The 15241-nt window shown below is 41.8% G+C and overlaps 1 pseudogene; it reads right to left on the reverse strand.

The window, feature by feature from the left end:
• Positions 1-7985: 7985 nt before the first annotated feature.
• LOC140523464 (fructose-1,6-bisphosphatase 1 pseudogene) lies at positions 7986-9216 on the reverse strand (annotated as a pseudogene).
• Between the last annotated feature and the right edge of the window lie 6025 nt (positions 9217-15241).

Genomic DNA, 15241 nt, shown 5'->3' on the forward strand with positions numbered 1-15241 from the left:
CTTTGACATCCTCAACTATATTCTGAGAAGAGGAATCTATGGGTTAAAAAGGATAGACATTTGATACCCCCACTTCCCCTCACTTTTTTTTTTTAGCATAATTTCAAATTGCTTTCTATGATGGCTGAACCAATTCACAACTCCAGGGGTCCATCTCTTTAAATGACTCAGTCTCACAAATAAGCAAATATACTTCCTGTTCACTGAATAAATAATGTGTCTCCCACACAGATGTATAACTATTTTTCAAAGTTATACCAATCCTCTTATAATGAATAAAACAAATCCATTTAAAAATGTTTCCATAGTCAGTGAAGCTTTTTGACAACAAATATTGTCTCAATCAATGGATACTAATAGGACTACAACCATTGTGTTGGAGCCTGTGAAATTCATTGACGTTAAAAAGAAACCCTCTCTTCTTTGCAGGGATGGGGAACCATGGGCATGGAACTTGGCAAATGCTATCAGACTTGGTTGATGGTTTATTTTGTTTTGTTGAACTGATTCTTTTTCCATCCTCTTTTGAAATTCTTTATCATAAAAGCTTGCTCTTTGGGTGATGGAAGAGGAAGAGGGCAGTAATGGGGAATGAAGGTAATGTAAAAAGAAGATATATCAATAAAAGAGCTATAAACGATATTATAGAAGCTTCTAATATGTATAAAATGTTGAGAAAAGTGGGAACAGTGTAGCGTCTTGGACTAGAAGTTAGGAGACCTGACATCTGCTCCTTATTATTTCATTAACTAACTAGTTGTGTGACTTTGGAAAAGCTAGTTCCTCTCTCTGACCCTCAGTTTCCTTCTCTGTGAAAGGAGGTGGTTGCACTATGACATCTCTAAAATTCTTTCCATTGCTAATATACTCTGATCTTATGACTGCTCCTGAGTCCTGCCCACTGAGCCTGAATTCCTCCTCCCTGTATACAAAGAAGAAAATAATTCCAACCCCTAACTTGAAAGGCTGTTTTCATATTGAGGATTTCTTGACTTAGAAAACCACAAATTAGCATTATCTATGTTGAATTGTAGTTTTGCTTATTTTGTTATACGTTTCCCAATTGTATTTTAATCTACTTCAGGCAGAGGCAGACATTTGGAAATGTCAGTGTTTTCTTTAAAACTACTCAGGTGACCCATTATACATGAGACTTTGTCTAGTAACTCCAGCTACTAGTGATAGGGTTTAGGGACCAAATGTGGGATTTTATCAGTCTAGTCCAGTGGTATTAAACTCAAATAGCAATGGATCTCTGCTGTCTACCTATTGACCTAGAAAACCACAAACTAACATTATCTATGCTATGTTTTATATTTAGTTATTTTAGTATATATTTTCCAATTACTTTTTAATCTGCTTTTGGCTGCAGCCTGTTGACCAATGGGTAAGCCACCTCTGGGGGGATTCCCAGTGAGGAAACTTCCCCTACTAGTGTAGATCTCAACTTTCTCTGCCATTTATGGCCTTAGAAAGTTGGCTAATGACCCTGAGTCACACAGCCAGTATGTGTCTTACACATACTGGTGAGGTTTGAACTCAGAATTTGTATTTGAGGTCAGCTATCCATTTGTCAGCCCATTATACCTCCCAGCTACTAATAACCTCCCAGAAAATAAACTGGTATTTCATAAGATCATAGATTTAGAGCTAAAAGGGACCTCAGAGACCATTTTTACCAATGAAGAAACTGAGGCCCCAAAAGATTACTTAACTTCCATAAATTAGTCCATTCATTAATTTCTATTAATTAGCCCATTAATAAGTCACTCAAATAATAAGTTGAAGAGATGGGCCTGAAATGGAGGATTTTTCCACTCTACTGTCATTCTCTATCAACACCCTCATTTTTACAGATGAGGAAAAGTGGAACCAGAAGGTTGGGACTTGCCCAGAATCACATAGAGGGAGTAAGTCGCAGAGCTGGATTTGAACCCAGGTGTCAGGATCCCAAATCCAGGGTCATTTCTACCATAACAAGCTGCCTCCATTCTCTGTATCTGATTATATATGAACATGTTTACATTGTCTTTCCCATTAGAATGTAAGCTTTTTTACTAGTTTATTTCTTTATTTTTAGTTTTCAGCACCCACTTGTATACATTTTAAATTTTCTCCCTCTCCCCAAGACAGCATGCAATCTCCACCTACAGAACGTAAGTGTTTGGAGGGCAGGGGTCATTTCTCTTTTTTTGTCATTGTGTCCTCAGCACTGAGCACAGTGTCTGGCACACACTAAATGCTTAATAAAGGTTTGGTAATTGACCAATCAGTTGATTGACTGGGCCCTTTGCCAAAATCAGATGGGGAGACCATTTCTGCCTCCTGTTTTTGGGGAATTTGTCATCTGATTGGCATCTGTTGGAACCAATGTTTTTGTGAGTGATTCATTGAAGGACGCTCAGATCATCCCATAAATCCTAAGCCTGCGACCCAGGCAGGTACTCATCTGCGGTGGCTCAGCCTGTCAGGATGTGACACCTGTTCTCTGGCTTGCCAAAGGAAGGCCCTGTTTGACATTTCATCCCAATCACATGACGCCTTTCCCTGAAAGCTCTGTCAGTTGACTTTTATTTGGGGAACTGGGAGACAATCCTCACTCTTGCTGTGATCATGTTTCTCTATCAGCTCTGACTCCTGTTTTCCCCTGAGAAGGAAAGGGAAGAAAACCTCCAGTTCAAATCATCCTAGCTCCCATAAGGAAGCAGCGAACTGGGCAGGTGGATGCTGAACCCACTCCACATTGGTGGAATTTCTATCTTCTCAAATTTGCTGTATCCTGGTAAATCTCTCTCATTTCACACAGATTATACATTAATTCAGGTCAAATAAGGATTAATTAGTCGGTGTGTGGCAGTCCCAGGCACTGAGGGGCTGGGGAACCTTTCTAAATGAGTTGCTGCTGATACTGTAAGCCCTGTCTCTTTGGATGGCAGGACCTCTGGTGTATGATAAATTTGTAGTCAGGTACCCCATGGGACAGGAGATGAGGGGAAATGTCAGTCGTAACAGTGTTTAAATCCCTCCTGCTGGTGAACTGCAGCCTCTCTCAAATTAGGTCCTGTTGGCAAAATCAGATAAAGAGATGGAAATAAATGATGTGAACAAAGGGCATCACGTAGCATCATTTAAATTGCTATTGACTGGGCGCATCAAATGGCCCAGCATGAAAACAGGTTTAATAAGAGAAGGTAATGGGGCCAGGGAGCCACTTTTTTCCCCATGTGTCATAGAGAACATTTCATATGGCTCACCTGTTGGAAAGCAAAAAAGGAAATATGATAGATGTTTCAGAGAATCTTTGATGATTCTGGGTCTGATGGACCAGAAAAAATGAGAGGTTTGGAATAAGGGATCTCTAAGCACCTTCTATGTCTGACCTGGGAACCTAGACTGGGAAAAACGTCCCTCCTTTTCCCCTCGTACCCCTTCGAGAGTCATGAGCTTTTGGAGGATTTCATTGATTGTCATAGCTCCTGAGAGGCAGAATCATATAAGACAAAGTGCAAGGTCTCTGGAGTCAGAGGCCCTGGGTTTGAATTCCACCTCTGAAATCCACTATGCTTTATACCTGTGTGACTATTTTTCTTGGGTCTCAGTTTTGTGAGTATAAAATACAGTGGTAAGACTGAGTGACCTGTAGTATTTAGAGTCAGAGGACTCTAAATCTAAGTCTTTTACTACTAGATATGCCCTTGGTCAAGTCACTCTACCTCTCTGCCTCACTTTCCTTATTCCTCGATAAAATGAGAGAGTTGGACTAGATATCTCTGAGCTCCTTGACCTTTGTCTGCCTCAGTTTTTTTATCTGTAAACTAAGAATATTTTATTAGATAGCTTCTTAAGTCTTTGACTGCTCCCTGCCTTGGTTTCTTTGTCTGTAAATTGAGAATATTTTCTCATAAGTTAGCCTCTTAGATCTTTGAGCTCTCTCTGTCTCACTTTCCTCATCTATAAAATGATGGTGTTGGACTAAGGCACTGAGGTCTCTTTTAGCTCTAAATCTATGATACTGTGATGATGATCTGGGAGGTCCCTTCCAATTACAGGTTAGTGTTCTTTCATAATGAAATAACCAATAATGACACTTATGGTAATAGATATTTAGATAAGGGTTTATAAAGCACTTACATAGATTATTTACAGTACCATGAAGTGGGAACTATAAGTATTATTATCCCCATTTTACAGATGAAGAAACAGAATCTCAGAGAATTGAAGTGTTTGCTCTTGGTCATGGTTGCTAATGACCAAGGTTGGCATTCCTTGTATGGCCTTCATACAGATACATTCAAGTGTACCTGTACTGCACATTGTTTGAATGCAAAATATACACTTGTCAAAAAGACTATTCCATGGAAAACTCACATGGGGCAGGTGATCACACTGTGGTCAGAAGAAGCGATACAAGGACACTCTCAAGGTCTTTCTCAAGAACTTTGGATTTGACTGTACAACATGGGAGACACTGGCACAGAAACACTCATGGAGTGTCCACATCAGAAAGGGTGCTGTGCTCTATGAGCAAAGCAGAATTGAGACAGCACAAAGGAAACGTAGGATGCACAAATTTGGGATAGTCACCCCAAATATTCACACAGACTATATGTGCCCAACCTGTGGTAGAGCATTCTGAGCTCGTATTGGTCTGATCAGCCACAGTTGGACACATTGAAACTTCACTTTCATGGTGATGTCATTTTGGTCCTCTTTGAAAATGAAGGACAGCAACCAACCCGTACTCCAGCGATCCCTGAAGTGGCAGCTCCCTCCACACATGTGAACTAATAATTCATCTGCAATTTAGAATCTTAGAGAGCTTCCTGAGACACAGAGAGATTAAGACACTTGTCTAGCTACTGTGTGTCTGAGGCAGGTTTCAAACTCAGATCTTTCTGATGTCAAGCATAGCTCTCTAGCTGCTCGCTGTTGACTTTTGGGGAAGCCAAGTGGTACCTGATATATTGATGTGAGAATGTGAAGAAGCAGGGGCTCCTTGGGGCTCATGGTGTTCTCTTGGCTATACCAAGAGAAGGTCCTTTAGCTGCTTCTTTGGATATTTCAAGCATGGAAAATGGGATGTCTTTACTGAGCCCATGTCCCTGAGGATGGTGAATCTCCTTTCCCTCCTTCTCTCCACCCTCTGCTCTTTCTCCAGGGTGGTGAAAATGGGGCTAGACTGGCCTTTTTTCCACCCCTTCTTCCAGGCTTCTTGAGGGCAGATATTTAATCTTCTGCTTGTGCTAAGGCAATCTGAGGAAGAAGGCCTAGGGGCAGGTAGTGACATTTTGGAGATGTGTGAATTGTCCATTTCACACCTGTCCTTTAATGCGATACTCCCCCTCCTTGGCGATAATGAAATCAGAACCAGGGAGAGAAGGTACAGTGTGTTCTGAGACACAGGGCACCTTACATACAATGTGAGATGGGACCCAGCAGACGAGGGTGTTGCGTTCATGCTTTTCCAGAACCTTTGACCTGACAACACGAGGCCCTTTTGTCTAAACTGGTAAATGGAGGTTAGGATGACATTTGGTCTAATTCCTGATGTTCAGTAAATGTTTGCTGAGAAAGATAACAAAGTATGATGCTGATAATGACGTAGGAGGCAGCACACATGGTATGTTGGTTCTACCACTGGTACTTAGCATCAGTTGGGGCAGCTAGGTGATGCAGTGGATAGAGCATCAGTGCAGGAGTCAGGAGGACCTGAATTCAAATTTTACCTCAGACACGTGATACTCACTAGCTGTGTGACCTTGGGCAAGTCACTTAACCCCAATTGCCTCATCCTGGGTCATCTCTAGTCATCCTGATGAATATCTGGTCACTGGATTCAGATGGCTATGGAGGAGAAGTGAGTCTGGTGACCTGCACAGCCCTCCCTCATTCAGAACAAAGCTAAGTGCAAGTCCTGTCATCATTTCTGATGGCATGATCTTCTTTGGCAATGAAGGATGAACACGTTTAGCATGGGTCCTCAGATAAATCACTTTAACTTGATAGGCCTCACTTTCCTCATGTGTAAAATGGACTGGATGACCACTGAGGTTTTTTCCATCTCCAAGGTGATGATTCCATGGTGATGAGGAACGTGGATGCAGGTGACTTTGGGCAAGTAAATTCACATTTCTTAAGCCTCAGTTTTATTCCTTATAAAAAGACAGGAAGGTCTCTTTTCACTCTAAATGTTTGATCTTGTGAGATACATCCACGGACATAAATCTCTAAGGAGGTTAAATTCAGAGCCTATATGGGAAATTCTTGTGTCTGAGACAAATTCAATTGAGTGTGTGTGTGTGTGTGTGTGTGTGTTTAGGATTAGAAATGAATGGTGAGCATTTAGAGTTAGAAATGAATTTAAGGTTAGGGTTTGTGTGTATGTGTGTGTATGTATGTATGTGTGTGTGTATGTGTGTGTGTGTGTGTGTGTAGGTGCAAAGGGCACATATTTGTAAAAAGGAGAAACCTATCACCCCCAGAGAGGTGATTTTGTGCTGTGCCCTTTCAGACTTGGGAGGGGCAAGCTGGCTCTGATGATGAGACCTTGGGGATAGAGGTGAACTGAGGAAATTGTACCATTGATTGGCTTAGGTTGGTGGAGGACCACAAAGAATGGTGCTGGTCATGGTAGAGGCAGGCTGCCTCCCAGATGGTGATGCCCTGGGGAAAGGCCCCAGTCACTCATGTTGTTGTTGACTCGTCCAATTCTTTGTGATCCCACTTAGGGTTTTCATGGCAGAGATACTGGAGTGGTTTGGCCATTTCCTCCTCCAACTCATTTGACAAATGAGGAAACTGAGGCAAACAGGATGAAGGGACTTGCCTAGAATCATAGAGCTAGCAGGCGTCTGAGACCAGATTTGAAGTCAGGAAGATGGATCTTCCTGACTTCAGGTCTGCCACTGTATTTTAACTGCTCCCTCAATAAACTTACTTTCCATCTAAATTCTCTTCCAACTCCAAATCCTTTAAACCTGTGACTCTATGAACTCTCTGTGGGTTCCAAACAGGGGTGGGAGAAATCACTCCATTCTCTGGTAAGAGTGACCAATTGAATTTTCTCCCCATACATAACTTTGTTCGTTGTTAAATGCCCAGCAGATTTGGTCAAGAAGAACCATTTTGTCTTATTTAGATAATACATGGGATTTCTTTCTTAAGGAAGGGGGACAGGAAAAGGAAACCAGCATTTATGAAACACCTACTTTTCAGCTTTAGTTCCCCATGACCTGAAGTTAAATCCCACCACAGATACTTACTAGCTACGTATGACCCTAGGCAAGTCACGTTATGACTCCAATTCCTTATTAGTAAAAAGATGTTAGACTCGATGACCTCTGATGTTCTTTTCAGCCTTTGTGGGATCCATGTTCCTCATTAAGGGATTGGACATAATGGCCTTCAAAGTCTCTTCAAGCTCTAGATCTTAACTAATAAACATTTGTTATGCACCAACTATGTGCCAAGCACTATTCTAAGTTCTGGGAATATAAAACGAAAAAAAGACAGTCCTTGCCTTCCAGGAGCCCTCAGATCTATCATCCCAGAGTACTTGAAGATTTTACCAAAAACAATTTCTGACCTCTGAATGAAGGGTAATGGTTAAACTTACCATTTCTAAACAAAGCTGAGAGTTTTGGCTCCTTTCCCTGGCATATTGAATTTCAGGTGAACCAAGGATTTTGGAAGCAGATCTATCCTTTCAGGAGGAGCCCAGAAAGGATTCACTAATGTGGAGACACACTGCAATCTTGGGTCATGTTGTAACTTGGCTCTTCTCTCCCCTGCCCCTACCTCCTTTAGTTTTAAACTTAAAATTCATTTGTGAGTTGAATTTGTCTTTGAGAGTTCTTTGGCTCATTCCAAACCCATAGGGCTCCTGCAATTCAAAGGGAAAACTTTTCTTATGGCAGATGAAGGTGGAATTCTTTTTTTTTTTTTTTTTTTAAGGAAGAACAATTTTATTTCATCTTTTGCTTCCCTACCTCTCAAAATACCTTTACCATTTGTAACCCTATGGAAACTATCTTTTGGTTAGGGTGCCCAAAGCACCATACAGTATTTGGTATATCAAAAGGATTGTGGGAAATAAAAAATTGCTTTGATGTTGGTCTGCCATGGAAGTTAGAGTTCCCTATGATCTTTGGTCCTGTTCTTTTTCATGTCTCAGCCCATGTGGGAAGATGAGATCTTCACTTGGCAGCATGCTTCTTGTAAATCTCTAGGACTTCATTCACATCATCCGGGGACCCCAGAATCACTGGTGCTCTCTCATGGATGTCAGTGGGAATGACGTCCAGCACAGCTTTATCTCCTGTGGTAGCCAGTCCTCCAGCATTTTCCCATGACAAAGGCCGTTGGGTTACACTCGTACAGGAGTCTCAGCTTTCCTTTGGGGCTCTTTTTGTTGGCTGGATACAAAAAGATTCCTCCATACACCAGTGTTCTATGCACATCTGCCACCATGGAGCCCACATATCTTGCACCATAAGGAGCTGTGTTATCCTGGGGAAATTTCTTCTTCTGGATATATTCAGCGATTGCAGGATCAAAGTCCCTGGCATAGCACTCATTAAGACTGTAGATATTACCTCTCTTTTTTATCTTCACATCCTTTTCAACCAAAATGAACTCCCCAATAGCCGGGTCCAGCATAAAGCAGTTGACTCCATATTCCATAGCCAGCACTAACATTGTGGCACTGCCATAGAGAGCATACCCAGCAGCCACTAGATTCCTGCCAGGCTGCAAAGCATCCTTCTCAGAAGGCTCACCAGTTGAATTCCTTCTGTAAATGCCAAAAATAGTTCCAATGGATGCAAGGCAGTCAATGTTCGAAGAACCATCCAGAGGATCAAAACAGACCACATATTTACCCCTTTTTTCTGGCTCTATTATTATGGCGTTCTTGTTTTCTTCTGATACAAGAACACATGTAGCAAAGGACGACTTTAGCATGTTAACAACCAGATCATTGGAGAGAACATCCAGCTTCTTGACTTGGTCACCAGTGACATTGGTAGAGCCAGCAATTCCATACAGATTGGCTATGCCTGCTTTCCGCACCTCAGAGGAGATGGCTTTGACAGCGGTGCAGAGGCTGTTAAGCAACTGGGTCATCTCGCCGGTGCCTTTGGGTTTCCTCCCCTCCTCCATGACGAATCGGGTCAGGGTGTTGACATCGGTGTCGAAGAAAGACTTGTCGGTCATGATTGGGTCGGAGGGGTAGATGTCTTTAGGGCAAGAAAAGTCCTGAGTGCAGCAGGCAGCAGAGGGGCTGGAGTAGGGAGTCGGAGCTGATCTCGGTGCGCGTGTATGCGCGGGAGCCTCCAGTCTCCACCTGCCAGGGCTCTCGAAGGTGGAATTCTTAACACAGACCAGCCATTAGTGATGATGAGGTTCCTGGTGTCATGAGACCTTGAAAATCTCTGCTTCACTTTGGATGTTGTGATTGATCTTGGATGTGAGTATAGACCTGTTGAGTATTCAGTATAGGGAATTTCCAGTGTGATAAATCCTTTTATTGATTCAGACCAGAAATTCTCCTGCAATTTAAAGTCTTGCCTGGGGGCATCAAAGGGTTAAGTTACTTAGTCAGAGTAAGACAGTGTGTACAAGAGGCAAGACTTGAACGTAGGTCATCTTGACTGCAAAGCTGACTTTGTATCAGCTATGTTCTACAGCCTCTCTTGGACCTACAAGCCTGCATCTAAACTCTTTTTCTCTTCTGCTAGCTTTTAATTTATGGCCAGGTTGGAATTCATCTTTCTCAAGGGTGAACCCTGAAATGGAAAAGAATATAGAACTTGACATTCTTTGCAATCAAGGTAGAGGCTGAATAGGAATAATATTCTCAGAAAAGATATTATTGTACTCAGTTCATTGTTGAAGAAGCATGCACCCAAAGGTACAGGGATTTGTGCAGCAACAGAGTCACCAAATCTTAAGAGCTGGAAGGGGCAGCAGAGGCTACCTTGTTGAAATCATAAGTGAGCAGGGGTTTCAGAATTCTGTGATATCAACAGCAAGTGCTTGTCCAGTGCTTGCTCATAGACTTCCACTGAGGGAGGATACAATACTTATGGCAGGGGCAGAGGACATAAGTGATCTTCCTTCCCTTCCTTGTGAATTCTGTGTCTAATGTGGCATTAGAATTCTGGCTTCTTCTCACACTGTTGAGTCATTCTGAGCTTGTGGTCCATGGAAGGAAACAACACAGGAACATCAAAGGAAGGTGGCAAGTGGTTGAGGTATTCCCACAGGGAAGGGACCAAGGGAGAGGAAAGCTATATTTAGACAGTTTTGTATCAACTTCTACCAGCCCACCAATCAAAAATGCTTTTTCTTAGAGCTTTGGGGAGAAAAAAAAGTTGAAAGGGAAGAATGAAAGAGTGAGGGAAATGAAGGAGAAACAGGGATGGGTAGACAGCATATGGTAGGAAAAGTATTGGGTATGATGTAGGCAGACCACTGAAGCTCACCCCTTCTGCTTAGCTGTGTGACTGTTGGCAAGTCACAGTTTCTGTGACTTGAAGAGCTTGGACTACATGAAGCTCTTTTCCAGCTCAAAATCTAGAATCCTTTGAGGAAGGGATAAAGAAAAGAGAGGAAAGGGAAAGGAGTAGATAGAGAGACAGGAAGGCAAGAAGGGAGAGGATAAAGGGAGATGAGACAAATAGGGGGAGGAATCAGTCACAAACCTATGTGCCAGGAGCTGTGTTAGGCAGAAGATACAATGACCAAAAATAGCAAAATTGTCTTTGACCTCACATCCTATATATGTGTCTGTCTATATGTGTGTACCTATCAGTATATAGATATATATGTGTGTATATATATACATATATGTATCTATGTGTGTGCACGTATGTATATACACATTCTCTCTCCTCCCTCTTCCTCTCTCTCTCTCTGTATACACATACACACATTCTTTCTATATTCTCTCTCTGCATATACACTCTATATTCTCTCTATGTATATACGTGTGTATATATGTATATACTCATATACATATGTATATACATGCATATATATATATATACACATACGCACACACATCTATGCACAGAGAGATGAACCAATCAATAAATCGACAAGTATTTTTTAAGTGTCTCCTGCATCAGGCCTGGAGTCTGTGAAGACAGTTCTTGACTTTAGGGAGTTTTCATTTTATCCTGGGAGATAACATGTGCATTTAAAGAGAGACACAAAATAAGTCCAAGAACACAAGATGATTGGGGAGGGGGAAGGGGAAAAGGAAGCAGGAAGTGCAGGAAAACCTATAGCACCTACAATAAAAGCTTCTCAGAGAAGAAACATGAGACCAGAGGGACCCGAGCTCAGGTTAAGCTAAATGACTAAAGGTTTTGTGGAGGGGAAAGCTGGGGGTGGGAGGGAAAATGGAGCAGAAAAATATAGTGCCACCAAAAAATACTGAGAGAAAGACCTTTTTATGGGAGCAATTAGAAGTTCTAAATGAATGTGTTTTTAAATGGGTCCTGTGTTTATGTTTCAGGAACCGAGACTTGCCGGGGCTGCTGGGGCTGGCTCTCTCCCTGCCCTCCTCACTGCCACAGTTGGGAAAATATATACTGGTATTTCTCTTGAAGTCATTCTACCACCTAATTATCTCTAAAGATTCAAATCAAGCGCTGCAGCTTCAAAGCATTTTATGAGCATTCGTGGAGTTTAAATAGAGAAATTTTAAAACAAAATTAGTTTCCCCACTGGATTGAGAAGGAAGGTTGGTTTAAGAAGAAAGCTGCTTTTAATAATGATAATAATAGCCGTTGAAAGTTCAACACACAAAACTCTCCAAGACACAGAAGTCACACACAGAGAAACCAAGAGTTTGGGGCTTGGTGTTATGTACCAGCTGGAAGTTATGTGCTAGCTATTGGGAATCATTAGCATCTTTGGATCTTCGCCTGAGTGGTCTTTACTGAGATAGGTTGATTTATCAGTTGTGTTTTCTGCAGAGCAGTTTTGTTGATGGACTTGTGAAAACCAATTTTGGAAGGCAATGAGGAGACATAATTCTGAGCCTCCTTCTGCCTACTTAGGGGAGCTGCTAGACCTGAAGGTTTAGGTATAAGGTATGTAGGGCTTGGGAGGAAGTGATGGCTTATCTGATAGAGGGCTGGGTTTAGAACCAGAAAGTTCTGAGTTCAAGTCTTATCTCTGACTTGTAGTGACTGTGTGACCCCTGGGCAATCCACTTAACCTTTTTGGTACCCTGGACAATTCTCCAAGACTACTGGCATAGGTAAGCGGGAGTTTCCTGACTGGGGAGTTCTTTTCATCAATGAAACCACAGGTTTAATCCTTATCCCTGAGTGGGGTTTTGAACAGTCCAGATATGGGAGGAGGGTGCCCTTTGTAATGGGATTACTCCTGGAATTTGCATAGAGGACAGAATTAGGTGAAAGGACCCTGGGGCTCACAGTCATCTAGTATTATACTGATAGATTGAATGTTGGGAGGGAACTCAAAAGCAATCTAGTCCAACCCTCTCATTTAACATTTGAAGAAACTGATTCTCAGTTTGCTTAACCAAGGTCATCCAGTGGGTAGTAGAGCTGGCAGTCAAAGGAAGCTTATTCTCTCCAACACATCAATACTTTGGAGCAAAGTCTATAGTTCTGGTGAGAAGGAAGTAGGATGATGGAGGGTTTTGTCTTTCCACCACAGATTCTTTGATCCAGCTTGTTCCAGTCTCAGTCTTTACTGTCTAGGACACCTTTTGTTTTTCTGCCAGATACCACTGGGATTATGCTTTCAGATTTATTATTTTTTTCTGTAACAGCGCTTACAGCCAAGAACATTGCATTTTTTGGGAAATAAAAACAAAACAAACATATTCTAACAATCTGAAATGTCAAAAAATGAAGAACAAAAAGCCACCTCCCTGCTTTGTAAACCCAAAGACAAATGTTTCCATGAAGTTTAAAGAGAGGACTATGTGTTTTATATGTTTGTTGGTTCCTGTGGAGATGATTTATGGAACTAGATGTGAGATGTGTCTAAGTTTGGTTAGAAGAGAGAAGGAGGGAGGGAGGGGAAAAGAAGAGAAAGACAGAGACAGACAAGGAGAGAAACTGAGAGGGACAAAGAGACAGCCAGAGAGAAATGTAGAGACAGAGAGGCAGAGACAGAGACAGACAGATGGAGAGACAAAGACAGAGAGACAGTGAGACAGAGAGACAGAGACAGATTGAGAGACAGAGAGGCAGAGACATAGATGGAGAGAGACAGAGATAAGAGAGAGAAAGTGGTTGGGAGTGGGGGGAGGGGAAAGTCTGCATACATTTGGGTGCCTATTTAGCTCTCAAAATATTACTCCATGTGTTACAATAAACAAACTTAAAGTACCTTCGTTTTTGTATTCCTTCCCCATCATCAAGTGATCAAATAGGCCCCTTTGAGATAGCGAATAGCCTTATATCCATGCATATGGCAATAACCAAACACTTGAATCTTATTAGACTTTGTATATAGTAGAATGCCTTTATTACACTCGTTGCTTGGCAGAACTTGTTACTCTTAGGAAGAGGTATGCTATGGTGGAAAGAGTGACGGATTTGGAGTAATATAGAGGCATAATTAAGCCTTGGCAAATGTGTCTTTGCTCCAGAATGGAAAATGTAGAAGGTGCCATGAGCACCATTCTAGGGATGTAGAGATGGTGCTGCCCCCTATCTAGGGCCACCCGTGGTGTATGGGAGCAGGAGCTCTCCATTGTACCCCTTTCCTCCTACTCTAATGCCAGCACTGACCTGCTGGGAACTGAGGATTTCCTTCTCACTTCTCCTGGGCAGAAAGCCTTGATCAGGATGAAGAAAGTCTATCTCCTCACCACCTTTATGTTGATGATCTGTGACAAAATGATGGTTCCAGCTTTATGTACAGGTAATGCCAGAACTACCCGCAAGTAATGCTCATGAACAAGCCTGGGCACTGCTCAACTCCTATTTCTGGCATTAGTGTCCTGGTATTTTCTTCCTCTTCCTTGCTGGTTTTCATGTCAGGAGAATTGCTTTGAATGGCCTTGTTGGAGGGGTGGGGAGAAGCTGGCCACTTTTCCCCATCCTGCTGATGGTGCTCCTTTCTTTTATTTTTGTTTATTCTTTCCTTATCTCTAAATGAATTAGAATACTGAGGTAGAAGTGGCCAGGCAGTTGGAGAGTTGAGGAGATCCATTCCAGCCATCAGACAGGTCTTACCATCACCAGGAGTCAACACAAGTGACAGTGGTCAACGATGGAGAAACTACCTGCAGATGGAGGTAGAAAGAGAGTCCCGAAAGGAACTGTCCCCAAGGATAGTAGCTATTTCAGATTTCATGATCCCTGGTGATGGAGAAAAATGTTAGCTCTGGACCCTTTTTCACCTGAGAAATTTTTACCTAAGCCCAGCTATAAAAGTATATAAAATAGACACATAAATCAAGCATTTACTGATAATATATTATGAAGAAATTTATTTTAAAACAATTCTTTTGTATACATACAATTTTACCATTTATTAAAGATGAAAGCAAATTTGCATACTGATGAGATCGATGTACTTGTTTATTTTTCCATAAAGAACTAAATCTTGGTGAGATATTTGATACTGCAAGGTATAGAGCATCTTCAGGGTTTTTCAGAGTTGATTGATGTTTTGATTTTACAATCGTCATTGCTGAGTTCAGAACAAAGGCTGTAGTGAAGGTGTGTGATACATCACGAACCAGTGCTGCCAGAAACACCTCGGTTTCATTATGTGTTTGATGCTGAATTAATTTTTGATCGTTGTGCATTCAGATACCTTTTACTGTTGCCAAATTTTTCGGGAACCCCCCATATGGGGTCATGACCCAAAGTTTAAGAAGCACTGCATTAGAGAACTACTATGACCTACTTAGAGTCCGGTAGAGAGCTATAAGGGAAACTTCATAAGGAGGTTATAAAGGGAGAAAAGGACTTTTGGACCAAGAAAGAATCAGGAGGCATTTCTGGGCAACGTGTTCTCTATGTGTGTCCCTCACTTTCATTATGCTTTAAATTTGAACCCATTTTCCCAGGAACATTGTGTGAATATAGGGAGAGAATGCCTGAGATTTTGGGGGGTGGGGGGTGAGAGGGGCCATATTTTCTTCTTCTTCTTGCTAAATCTTCTCAGTGAATACTTTCCCCCTGGAGTACCTTTTGCTAGAAATGCCCTTTTTAAGAATTCTACTGATTGATTAATATGG

This window comes from Notamacropus eugenii, chromosome 2 (genome assembly GCF_028372415.1).
Source record: "Notamacropus eugenii isolate mMacEug1 chromosome 2, mMacEug1.pri_v2, whole genome shotgun sequence".
In the NCBI taxonomy this organism is placed as follows: Eukaryota; Metazoa; Chordata; class Mammalia; order Diprotodontia; family Macropodidae; genus Notamacropus; species Notamacropus eugenii.